The following is a 13,552-nucleotide window of genomic DNA, read 5'->3' as shown; positions in this document are numbered from 1 at the left end:
CTCCAAAGCCAAATTTGCCTGTTACTCCAGCTGTCTCTTGACTTCCTACTTTTGCATTCTAGTCCCCTATAATGAAAAGGACCTCTTTTTTGGGTGTTAGTTCTAGAAGGTCTTGTAGGTCTTCATAGAACCGTTCAACTTCAGCTTCTTCAGCATTACTCTTCAGGGTATAGACTTGTATTACTGTGATATTGAGTGATTTGCCTTGGAAACGAACAGAGATCATTCTGTTGTTTTTGAGATTGCATCCAAGTACTGCATTTCAGACTCTTGTTGACTATGATGGCTACTCCATTTCTTCTAAGGGATTCTTGACCACAGTAGTAGACATAATGGTCATCTGAGTTAAATTCACCCATTCTAGTCCATTTTAGTTCTCTGATTCCTAAAATGTCGATGTTCACTCTTGCCATCTCCTGTTTGACCACTTCCAATTTGCCTTGATTCATGGACCTATCATTCCAGGTTCCTATGCAGTATTGCTCTTTACAACATCGGACTATAGTTCTATCTCCAGTCACATCCACAACTGGGTGTTGTTTTTGCTTTGGCTCTGTCTCATCATTCTTTCTGGAGTTATTTCTCCACTGTTTTCCAATAGCATATTAGACACCTACCGACCTGGGGAGTTCATCTTTCAGTGTCCTATATTTTTGCCTTTTCATGCTGTTCATGGGGTTTTCCAGGCAATACTGAAGTGGCTTGCCATTCCCTTCTCTAGTAGACCATGTTTTGTCAGAACTCTCCACCAGGACCAGTCCATCTTGGGTGGCCCTACATGGCATGGCTGGTAGTTTCATTTAATTAGACAAGGCTGTGGTCCTTGTGATCAGTTTGGTTAGTTTTCTGTGATTGTGATTTTCATTCTGTCTGCCCTCTGATGGATAAGGATGAGGAGCTTATGGAAGCGTCCTGATGGGAGAGACTGACAGGGGGAAACTGAGTCTTGTTCTGATGGGCGGGGCCATGCTCAGTAAATCTTTAATCCAATGTTCTGTTGATGGACAGGGCTGTGTTCCCTCCCTGTTGTTTGACCTGAGGCCAAACTATCGTGGAGGTGATGAAGGTAATGGCGACCTCCTTCAAAAGGCCCCGTGCACACACTACTGCACTCAGTGTCCCCGACCCTGTGGCAGGCCACCGCCGACCCACACCTCTACCGGAGACTTCTGGACACTCACAGGCAAGTCAGGGTCAGTCTCTTGTGGGGTCACTGCTCCTTTCTCCTGGGTCCTGGTGCACACAAGGTTCTGTTTGTTCCCTCCGAGAGTCTGTTTTCCAGTCCTGTGTAAGTTCTGGCGGCTCTGTGGTGGGGTTAATGTCGACCTCTTCCAAGAGAGTTTATGCCATACCCAGGTCTACTGCACCCAGAGCCCCTGCCCCTATGGCAGGCCACTGCTGACCCATACCTTTGCAAGAGATCTCAGACACAGTTCTGGCTCAGTCTCTGTGGGGTCTCTGGGTGCTGGTGCCCACAGGGTTTGTTTGAGACCTCTGAGCATCTCTGGTGGGTAAGGGATTTGATTCTAAAAGTGATTTTGTGTTTAAAAAAATGTTAATTTCCTGATATCTTCCATGATAAGTGGTAAATTCCATGAGGTCATTGGACATGTGTAATTTGCCCATCTCTGTTTCCACAGAATCCATTAGGATGTGGCACCTAAGATGGACTCAATAGCTATAAAGAACGAAAAGGTACTGTGCTGAAATTTGTGTTGGAACCCCATCAACTAAGGTACCTCAGAAGACACTTCAGGAATTGTCATGTTGAACCAGTGGAGTCAGTGATGTTTTCTAGGCTAACAGAGGACAAGATGAAAATAACAGGGCATGTGAAAGATTAGTTGCAGGGTGAATGTGTGGGTTCCCTCAAGATGTTTGACAAGTCCAGGGAAAGGGGAGGATGCTCCCTATAGGGGATGTGAGTGTGGAGTCTCAGGGCAGTAGACCTTGAAAGATGTGGCCCAGGTGGCTTAACCAAAAGGGAAAACCAAATGGTGAGCAGGAAGTGTCTCCATGGGCTGAGCGTCAGAGAGGAAAGAAACTGAATAGGTAGAAAATGGGGAGTGTGATACAGATGAGAGTACAGAGATCTAGAAAAAAACCTCATAAATATGTATTGGCTAAATAAACAATTGATGATATTAAAAGTCAGGAGGAGGGACTTCCCTAGTGGTCCAGTGCTTGAGACTTTACCTTCCAATGCAAGGGGTCCAAGTTCAATTTCTAATAAGGGAACTAAGATCCTATATGCTTCAAGGCCAAAAGAAACAGAACATAAAACAGAAGCAATACTGTACCAAATTCAGTAAAGGCTTTGAAAAGAGTCCCCATCTAAAAAAAATCTAAAAAAAGAAAGAAAGAAAGAAGTCAGGAGGGTTGGGAGCAGATCAGGATCAGAGGTTCAGGAAGAACAAAACAAGATAAAATCAAAGGTGTTAGAGCCCCCTTTCCTACTTGTAGTCCAAGGTCTGACATGGATGCCTGGAAGCTCGCTGTAGTGCGAACCCAAGAGAGAACAGGGCAAGCAGGAGTCAACTCTCAACTCAAACTTGCCTCATCCTCCTGCCCCTTGGGACTTCAATGAGGTTGGAAGAACACGTGTCAGCCCCACAGCTGACACAACTGCTATAAAGGCAGCAGAGCCAGATGCAGTCTGCTTGCTTCTGCACCCCACCCTCTCCCTAACTGATCATCATTCCATATGGACCTCCTGCAAGTGACTGGAAACAGAATCTCTGCTCTCACTGTGCTGTGAGGTATGAGCAACACGTCTCATCACGGGGGAAGCTTGGACTGCTCTGGGGAATCACCATTCTCAGTCCCCCTTGGAGCCTGGTTTCTCTTAGCAACAATAAAGATATGTGGGAGCAAATCCCTTCCCAAATCCCCCAATCCCTAAATCACAAAGAGCCGTCAACATCTGCCCCCTACACTTCATTCTTCCAACCTCGAGACTTGAAAGACCAGGACACTGGTTGCTTTTCACCGTTCCATCATGAAGGGAAATCTTTGTTTTCTCTCACTCTCGCTCAGCTGGAATACTTTTCACATGTTTCTCCTTTTCAAACCCTCTTTCATCTCCCAAAATAACCACATCAATGATGCATGTTTTCTTAAATAAGCTCCTGTCTCCTTAGGTTCTCATCACCTGCACAGAGAGCTGAGTCATGCAGGACTCACGTATCGTTATTCTGGGTCGTAACTCCAGGCAGGGTGCTCCCACCTCCTCCCCATGTTCAAGTTACGCTCTGCCAGTCACCCTGAGCCCACAGACTTTCTCCTGTTTCCATGATAAGCTGAGTTGTCAGAGGAAATGCAGAGCTGCGTCCGGAGGCAAGACTAATTGATGGCTGGTCTCCTCTGAGCAAAGATATTGGCATAGATGAGAATGACTCTCTTAATTCGCAGTCAAGTACCTTCATCTCCTGGACTCGAGAACGGGAAGCATGCACTGCTCAGGTCGCACCATCTTCCCAGGAAAGAAAGTATTCTGACAGCTGATCTCACTTGGAAGTCGGGTAGTGATAGTCAGCACACTGAGTTCCTAGGAGGATCGGATGCCTAGGAAGCATCCAGCGTGGAGTCTGCTCAATAAGCGCTGGCTGAGTGTGATTCTAGGTTGAGATGGAAAATGGATGATGACAGGATGAATAAGGCTGTCCTGTGTGTGCCCCGAAGCATGCCTGCAGCACACACTTTCAGAAGTGAAGGAAATGTGCCTGGCCTAGAAACTTCTGAAATGAAAGTTTTAGTATCTGGAATGATAAAACAGTTCAACCCTTGAGCTCACTTGTGCCTTAGGAAAGAAAAGAATAATAAAACTTGAGAATAATAAAACTCGATATGATGAAAGAATTAATGTAAGTCCTGAAGAAATGCAGTGAATAGAATTACTGCAAAGGACGCTGTGCATTCTGGTAACAGAGGTTGCTACAATTGTAAGAACTTAATAACAAGTGAACTTATTGGTAAAACAACCTACATAAAACCCTTGGCAAGAAGTTTTGGACACAGAATGACCTTGACATTAAACTCAGATGCAATAAGCATGCAAGGCATGTTAGAAAGACATTGGACTGGGTAACAACTGACCTGGGTTCCAGTTCTAACTCACTGCATAATATTTAAAAAGTCTCTTTCTCCAGGGTTTTACTCACCTTCTTTGTAAATTGGGGGTTTGAAATGGGAGTCCTTAAACATCTTTTCTATTCTGACTTTCTATGATCCTTGGTGGGTCAATCCAGTGAGCAGAGGGCTGAGGTCTCATGAACTGGAATCACCATAGACTCTCAGAGACCAGGAACGTTATGTGAGGAAACACATTCAAATGCACTTGGAGGCCCTTTCAATGGATGAGTTTGGACTGACCAGGCGAGATGGCTGCCATTCCCTCCACTTGAATCCCAGCTCCCCTCCCCAGCTGCCCCCTCTGCTCTCCAGCTACAGCTCCTTTCTCCAGACTCCACTGAGATGGCCATCCTTTCCACTGGGGAGCTTGTCTGCCCTCAAAGTCCAGATCAACCGCCTTTCTCCCTTACTTCTCCCTATAATGCCCTCTACTGCCTTTACTGGATCCTGGCTTAACTCTCTGCATTCTCCTCTCAACTTAGGCCAGAGACTGTCTATCTGTTTCGCCAGCTTCCAGCACAGTTCCTGGCACATATTTTGTCTTCAGTGTGTGTGTGTGTGTGTGTGTGTGCATGTGCACACATACACAATGCAAGCCAAGACCTTGGTTCCAATATTGGCTCTGTCATTAACCTGGGCTCGTCAACTGATCAACTGCCTGTTTCCCCATCTTTTCTGTGCCGTCCACCTCATCACCAATCCTCAAGCTCAGGTCTTCATTGCTTACCTAGATTGTCCCCAGAAACTTCCTTTCAGTCTGCCCTCCCTCCTTCCAATGCTGCCCTTTGCTCCCTTTCAGATAATTTTCATTAAAACAATATCATCTCTAATTTTGTTTTATTTTTTTTTCATTTATTTTTATTAGTTGGAGGCTAATTACTTTACAATATTGTAGTGGTTTTTACCATACATTGACATATATCAGCCATGGATTTACATATTATTTCCCATCTCTACTTTTAAAAAAAAAGCCTGAAGATTGATATAAAAAGTTCTAGCTCCTTTGTTTAGCTTTCAAAGCTATTGATCATATAATCTCAAACTACCTTTCCTGCCACTCCTCCCATGAACTCTGACTCACTAGCATCAGACTCTTTGCCATTTCCTGAGTACCCCATCAGCTGTCACATCTGCGAGCCTATAGTGCAGCTCTTATTTCTGCCTAGGACACCTCTCTCACATACCCTTTACTACCTCGAGCAATTCTCTAGGGTCACAGAGATCTTGTTTCTCCTCTTCTCCCTGCAATTACCACATTTTTATAATCGTGACATTAATGTCTGCTTTCTCCATTCAACTGTAACTTCTTAAGCAGAGACAAAATGCATTTCAGCTTTGTCTCCTGAGGGACTGGATGGAATGCCTATGTGGTACCACAAGGAAAATGGTCCATGAAAGTTTGCAGGAAGAGTAAATATCTAAGTTGCTAATTCCATTTTGAAGTGGGGCTTCCCTGGTGGCTGAGATGGTAAAGAATCTGCTTGCAATGCAGGAGGCTTGGGTTCAATCCCTGGGTTAGGAAGATCCCCTGGAGAAGGGAATGGCAACCCCACTCCAGTATTCTTGCCTGGAAAATTCCAAGGACAGAAGAACCTGGATGGTGAAGCTAGCTCCATCTGACACTGGTGAAAGAGGTTGGTAAGAGGTAGCTAGTTCATGCAAATGGGCTCAGCTCACCTGGTTACCCTTGTATTTGCTCCCTGTTTACCCAAAATGGCTGGACTCCATGAGTTACCCCCTGCAGAGCAGGCTTTTTATGATGTCACATCTCTGTGCTGAGAAGCCCAGTTAGGAAACTCTTTGCTTCAACATTTTCCATCTTCTCCCTCATTCCATTAAAAACAGCACCCTCTTGACTTTGGAGGGCAACCATTCTGTAACTCAATCCACTCCAGAGCACTTAATAAATTTTAGTTCAGGGTGATGGACAGTGTGATGCAAATAGAGAGCTTTATAATCACCCTGACCTGCTACTGAACCCTACCTCTCTTGCTTAAGAGTTGTGAGAGTTTGGGGCAACCATTCTGAGCCTTAGTTTACTAATGTGCAAAATGAGAATGAAAGTAACTTTATGTAGTTGATGTGAGGTTCAATAAAAAATCTATTTCAAAGTGTAAACTGGTATCTAGCTCATTGAAGCTAACTAATATCCCCCTTTTTCTGTGACCTCTTTAATTTCAATATAATCTATTTTTAGCTTGTAATATAATGTTGAGCACCAGCTACTGATAAAAGATTACCAGTTTTTTGGGAGCTGAAATGTGCTTTAAGTTTCATAGTCCAACCCCTCCACCTTCCGGGAAACCATTTATCCAACATTGCATAGCCAGTTGTGTTCAAGCTGAAACAAGACCCCAGTCCAACTGACTCTAGCTCACCACACTTTCTGGAATTCCTTTGTGCCTGAAAGAGCATGTGGTCACTGAATTTTCCTTTAGGTAGGATAACCACATTGTTTTCAACCCTTCCTGGATACTCTCTAGTTCACCCATTGGATTCTCAATTCCACTCTGCCTCACTCTTCAACATTCCCTTTACAAACTATTTCAATGCCCTCAGCTTGTCCTTGCATGCATGTGTGTGTGCACGCGTGTGTGTGTGTGTGTGTGTGTGTGTGTGTGTGTGCGCGCGCATGCGTACTCAATTGTGTCTGACTCTTGTGACCCCATGGACTGTAGCCCACCAGGCTCCTCTGTTCATGGGATCTCCAGGCAAGAATACTGGAATGGGTTGCCATTTCCTCTTCTAGGGGATCTTCCTGACTCAGGAATTGAACCATGGTATCCTGCATTTCCTGCACTGCAGATGGATTCTTTACCACTGAGTCATCAGGAAAGATGTGTCTATTAAGTTTGCTTCCCTGGTCCCAGAGACCAAAAGGTTCCCTTTGAAGGTGGATATCCCTAAACACTGGAACCATCCCTCACTGTCTTCAGAGAACTGCATTAAAAAAAAAGAAGAAAACGTTCTGATTATGTGACTTTGAGTAAATGCAGTAGAAAAAGAGTTCCCTATACAATACACGAAGGTCATTGTATTAAACAATAAAAACTCAAACTTGGAAAATATGGTCTATCATTGGCTCAGAGGTAAGGAATCCACCTGCAATGCAGAAGATGCAGGAGAAGCAGGTTTGACCCCTGGATTGGGAAGATCCCCTGTAGGAGGAAATGGCAACCTACTCCAGTATTCTTGCCTGGAAAGTTCAATGGACAGAGGAGCCAGGTGGCCTATGGTCTAGGAGGTCAAAAAAGAGTCGATGTGACTTAGTGACTAAAACAACAAACAACAATAGCTCAAAACAATGGGACAGCATATGAGAACCTCAAGATCTGGTTCTAGCCCTTTTCAGCATCATCTCTGCTATTCTTTTCATCTTTTCACCTAAAAAGCTAACATATGTACATACATGCCATAAGAGAGATAATGTTGCTCCTGCAAATTCTAAATCCTCACATATGATTATTTTCTTTGTCTGAAATACCTGTTTCATGTTTTCTACCTGGAAAATTTTTCACTCATCACCCCAGCCTGTTTGGGCTGCTTTAGCAAAATATCATAGACCAGGTGGCTTACAACCAACAGAAATTGATTTTTCACAGTACTGGAGGCTAAGACATCCAAGATCAAGGTGCCAGCAGATTTGATGTGGTGTTTGCTGAGGAACCACTTCCCAGTTCAGACTCAGCAGTTTTTCACTGTCCGCTCATGAAGGAAGGGGCTAGGAGCTCTCTGGAGTCTCTTTTATAAGGGCACTAATCCTGTTCCGGGGGCTCCACCCTCATGACCAAAATACCTCCCAAAGGTCCTACTTACCAATACCATCACCTCTGTGGGTTAAGATATAATATAAATTTGGTAGGAGGGATACAATTCAGATCATAGTCTTCATCTATCAAAAGCTACTTATAGTATCATCTTTTCAAGACAGTCCTTCTGATTCCCTACTTTTCCCTTTCTGTGCTAACTCCATACTTTGTGATTTCCTTTAAATATCATACTTGTCTCACAAAAAGTGTAATTTTGGCTCTTTGCACTGGGCTTTGCACTGCAAACTTCGCACTGTAAAGTTTCTGTGACAAATCATCACAGGGAATAAAGTGAGAGGGCTGTTATCAGTCATTGAAAAATTGTGGAAGCCATGTTAAAGTTAAGCTAGTTACTTTACTGGGAGACTTCTCAAAGACTTTATCTTTGTTTTATTCTTTATTTATTTTTGACTATGCTAAGGGTTTGTTGCTGCATGGGTTTTTCTCTAGTTGCAAAAAAGCAGGGGCTACTCTTAGTTGCTGCATGCAGGGTTCTCACTGGTGGCTTCTCCTGCTGTGGAGCCACGGCTCTAGATCACTCTGGCTTCAGTAGTTGAGGCATATGGGCTTAGTTGCTCCTCAGCGTGTGGAATCTTCCCAGATCAGGGATTGAACTCATATTCCCTGCATTGGTAGGCAGATTCTTATCCACAGGTGCCACCAGGGAAGTCCCTCAAAGACTAACAAAATGACCATGTATTGTGTATCTCCCTGAAGAATGACAGAGAATTCAACATTTTCTAAAACTTTTAGACACGGCACACTATTTTAATGATCCTTCTCCAGGGACTAAAATTCTGTAAACATGCTCAGGGAAATTTTGCACTAACCTGTAAGTCCTCTGAGACAAGTGAATGAGTTGAAGGCATTTATCTCTTTCGAGAGTCCAGTGTTGAACCTGGTTCAGTTCAGTTCAGTTCAGTTCAGTTGTTCAGTCGTATCTGACTCTTTGCAACCCCATGAACTGCAGCAAGCCCAGCCTCCCTGTCCATCACCAACTCCCGGAGTTTACTCAGACTCATGTCCATTGAGTCAGTGATGCCATCCAACCATCTCACCCTCTGTCGTTCTCTTCTCCTCCTGCCTTCAATCTTTCCCAGCATCAGGGTTCTTTCCCAGCATCAGGGTCCTTTCAAATGAGTCAGTTCTTCCCATAAGGTGGCCAAAGAATTGGAGTTTCAGCTTCAACATCAGTCCTTCCAATGAATACTCAGGACTGATTTCCTTTAGGATGGACTGGTTGGATCTCCTTGCAGTCCAAGGGACTCTCAAGAGTCTTCTCCAACACCACAGTTCAAAAGTATCAATTCTTCAGGACTTAGCTTTCTTTATAGTCCGACTCTCACATCTATACATGACTACTAGAAAAAACCATAGCCTTGAATCTGATACTGAATAGAAATTCAGTAAACATTTATGTATTGAGTCAAATAAAGTGAATTACATTAGATGGCTAATTATCCATCTCAAGGCCAAGGGGAGAATCTGGAAGTGGGTAGCAGAGCGGAAAAGCTCTTCCTTCTTTCCAAGAATTGACTAATTCTCATCAGCACCAGACAAGATGCTCAAGCAACAGTTACTCTCTGCTGCCACCCCCTCATTCTGACTCACAGCAGGTCTCGAGAGCCTCTCCCAGGAGAAAATAAATGTGACATGTTTTGGCTGGAACTCAGTGGCCAAGAATCTTGCCACCTGCCATAGTTTTGGGGGGAGAGCTGTTAATTTGACAATAGTTCTTGTTTTTTGTTCTCACACAGACGGTGTGGGGTAGGAAGAACCTAGCCCCAGCAGAAGGAATTGGGGCTTTTGCAAATAGTCTACAGCACGGATCCTGTTCAGAGCCTAACAGCTTTCACATCACCGTCTCTCAAAGTAACCCGAAGCAGATACCTAAGAGACTCCAGCATTTTTGAATTGTACTCTTGGCTCAGAAGGTCAGCTGGAAGCCCTTGAACATATCTCCAGGGTTGAGATTGGCAACCGTCCCCCTCGGAAGATGCTGAGTTCTCTGTTTCATTTGGCCAGGCTACTGGAGACACAGGCTAAAATGGAAGCTGCTCAGGATGGAAGATTCTAGTGGTTCCGGGATTTGGCAATGTCTCTGGAAGGATTTCTTAAATATTCTGGTTTTAGCAGAGGCCAAATTATCTTTCTGAAATATGTGCCCCCTTAATATCGAAATTCATGTACATTTCATGAGAAAGTCAATTCATATGTTTGCAGGCTATCTGTCCTTAATGTATTCAAATGCTACCTTGCAAGAGAAAATTTGATTTCAAGAAAATATTTTGAGTTTTCTGTAAATCCCCTTTCCTTGAGGCAAAATCACTCTTTTTTGTTAATTTCCCCAAATCTCCTATGCAAAGGACTCAGATTCGATTTTAAGTTTTTGCCTCTGCTGTTTCCAGAACAAATGTTTTCAGTTCGGCTGTATTCTCAGCTCTCCTTCCTTCCTGCTCTCCATATTCACCGCAGAGTCACTAGAAGCAAGAGAAACCAAATGGATGTTGAAATAATGCTGGCACGGAAGAAATGTGATTGTGGTCAGTGTTTCATTTGGTTTCCTCCTGATTCAGAAAAAATATCATCTCACTGTTTATTTTTAGACTTCTTCATCAAAATGACATTGTTCCTTGAATACAAACAACAATTAAATTTGTATTTAGAACTGGTATTACATTGAAATGTTTCAGAGGTTTCTGAGTTCATGGGTTTCAATGTCAATAATCTGCATTTACCACCATGAATCTACCACGTGTCTGTCACTTGGGAAGCCATCTGAATGAGATATGACTGCTGGTATGAACACACACGGTCAAGATGTGGACTTTTTGTGAAGCAGTCAGAAATGCCTGACTGGCAATGGGGGGAAAAGATTAGATCCAGATCTAGACTAATTTACATAGAGCAAGAATGTTTACTGATTTTATAGCCAGCAAGTGGCTTTTTACAAGTCAAAACCAGCAGAGACAAGCAGACCTGTTCCAGGCTGAGCAAGTCCATGTGCAATACAGTCATGCTCTTCTAAACTGGATTTATAAAGAATTAGCAGAGGGTACGAGCTCTAGAATCAAATGAACCTGAATTTGAATCCTTCGTAAACAAGTGTGACCCTACAAACATTATAAAACTCCTCTATACTTCAGTTTCTTAACTGTAAGATGGGGTAAATGATAGTGGGATTTATAGATTTGTGGTCATTTTTTAAAATTTATTATTTATTATTGTCTGTGCTGGGTCTTCACTGATGCATGCAGTCTTTCTCTAGTTGCAGAGAGCAGGGGTTACTCTCTAGCTATAGTGCATGGGTTTCTCATTGCAGTGGCTTCTCTTGCTGTGGAGCAGGGGAGCTAAGGTGCATGGGCTTCAGTAGTTGCTGCAAGAGGATTCAGTTGTGTGACTTGAGGGCTCAGTTGCCCTGCGGCACATGGGGTCTTCCTGGACCAGAAATTGAACGGGTGCCCCCAACATGGCAAGGCAGACTCCTAACCACTGGACCACCAGAGAAACCCTAAGGTTATTTATTTATTTATTTATTTTTCCAAAAATGAATTCTCAGTGTAGTGTAAACCAAGCAATATATTGAAAAAAAATATGGTTTTGCCTCTAATTTGGAGGCAAAAGTGAAAGTGAAAGTCACTCAGTCGTGTCTGACTATTTGCAACCCCGTGGACTGTATAGTCGATGGAATTCTCCAAGCCAGAATACTGGAGTTGGTAGCCTTTACCTTCCCAGGGGATCTTCCCAACCCAGGGATAGAACCCAGGTCTCCTGCATTGCAGGTGGATTCTTTGCCAGCTGAACCACAGGGGAAGCCCTTGGAGACACAGCACTACTACAAAACTTACTTACACCTTATGTTTTCTGTAAGAAAAAGAGTTGACTTATGTTAATAACCACAAACTGTGGAAAATTCTTAAAGAGATGTGAATACCAGACCACCTAACCTGCCTCTTGAGAAATCTGTATGCAGGTCAGGAAGCAACTGACAGAACTGGAAATGGAACAACAGACTGGTTACAAATACAGAGAAGGTTGTATATTGTCACCCTGCTTATTTAACTTAGATGCAGAGTACATCATGAGAAACGCTGGGCTGGATAAAGCACAAGCTGGAATCAAAATTGCTGGGAGAAATACCAATAACCTCAGATATGCAGATAACACCACCCTTATGGCAGAAAGCAAAGAAGAACTAAAGAGCCTCTTGATGAAAGTGAAAGAGGAGAGTGAAAAAGTTGGCTTAAAACTCAACATTCAGAAAACTAAGATTATGTCATCTGGTCCCATCACTTCATGGGAAATAGATGGGGAAACAGTGGAAACAGTGACGGACTTCATTTTGGGGGGCTCCAAAATCACTGCAGATGGTGACTGCAGCCATGAAATTAAGACACTTACCTCTTGGAAGAAAAGTTATGACCAACCTAGACAGCATATTAAAAAGCAGAGACATTACTTTGCCAACAAAGGTCCGTCTAGTCAAGGCTATGATTTTTCCCATAGTCATGTATGGATGTGAGAGTTGGACTATAAAAAAAGCTGAGTGCCGAAGAACTGATGCTTTTGAACTGTAGTGCTGGAGAAGACTCTTGAGAGTCCCTTGGACTGCAAGGAGATCCAACCAGTCCATCCTAAAGGAAATCAGTCCTGAATATTCATTGGAAGGACTGATGTTGAAGCTGAAACTCCAATTCTTTGGCCACCTGATGGGAAGAACTGACTCATTTGAAAGGACCCTGATGCTGGGAAAGAACCCTGATGCTGGGAAAGATTGAAGACAGGAGGAGAAGAGAACAACAGAGGGTGAGATGGTTGGATGGCATCACTGACTCAATGGACATGAGTCTGAGTAAACTCCGGGAGTTGGTGATGGACAGGGAGACCTGGTGTGCTGTGGTTAATGGGGTCGCAGAGTTGGACACGACTGAGTGACTGAACTGAACTGAACTATGTTAACTGTAGAAGTTCTAGAAACTGTGGAGATAGTTGAAATTCTGGAGTTTGAAGAGATGGTAGAGTTTATTCAGATCAGTTCTCATTCCTTCTTTGCAAACAAGGAAAAACAATCCAAAGAAGAGAAAAGGCTTGTACAAAACTTGTACAAGTGAGAGAGAGAGACCCGGGCCTAGAACTGGAGCCTCTTGACTCCAAGGCCAGAGTTCCTTCAATGTCACAAGCTAAACCATCACACTCTCCATCATCTCCTTCATCTCCGGGTTTGGACAATGGCCACTGTTTTCCATAGTGCTGGTCAGGAGTCTCCAGGACCCTGCAGGTGAAATAAGATCCACTAGTAAAGTTCTTTAGAAATAACAAAGCCATCAGTAGGTGTAGACATCAGTCTTTTCCTAGACCTTACCCATCAAGTCAAGACACCAAGTTATTGATTCCATGGAACTATATTTATAGGATTGGTGTTTACTCAGTTATCCAGAAAATGAATAGCAATAAATTCTCAAGGAGGTTTTAAAGAAACATCACTGCCTTCTCTTCAGGATGACTGTTTCTCACATCAGGATGATGTTTCTATTGGGTTTATGGCAGTCTACCGAGGTTGATGCAAAGCCAAAGCCAAACATGGTACCTTTGCTAGAAAAGTCAATTCTCTT

The sequence above is a fragment of the Dama dama genome, chromosome 11 (assembly GCF_033118175.1).
Source record: "Dama dama isolate Ldn47 chromosome 11, ASM3311817v1, whole genome shotgun sequence".
Taxonomy (NCBI): domain Eukaryota; kingdom Metazoa; phylum Chordata; class Mammalia; order Artiodactyla; family Cervidae; genus Dama; species Dama dama.
This window is presented reverse-complemented; position numbering follows the sequence as displayed.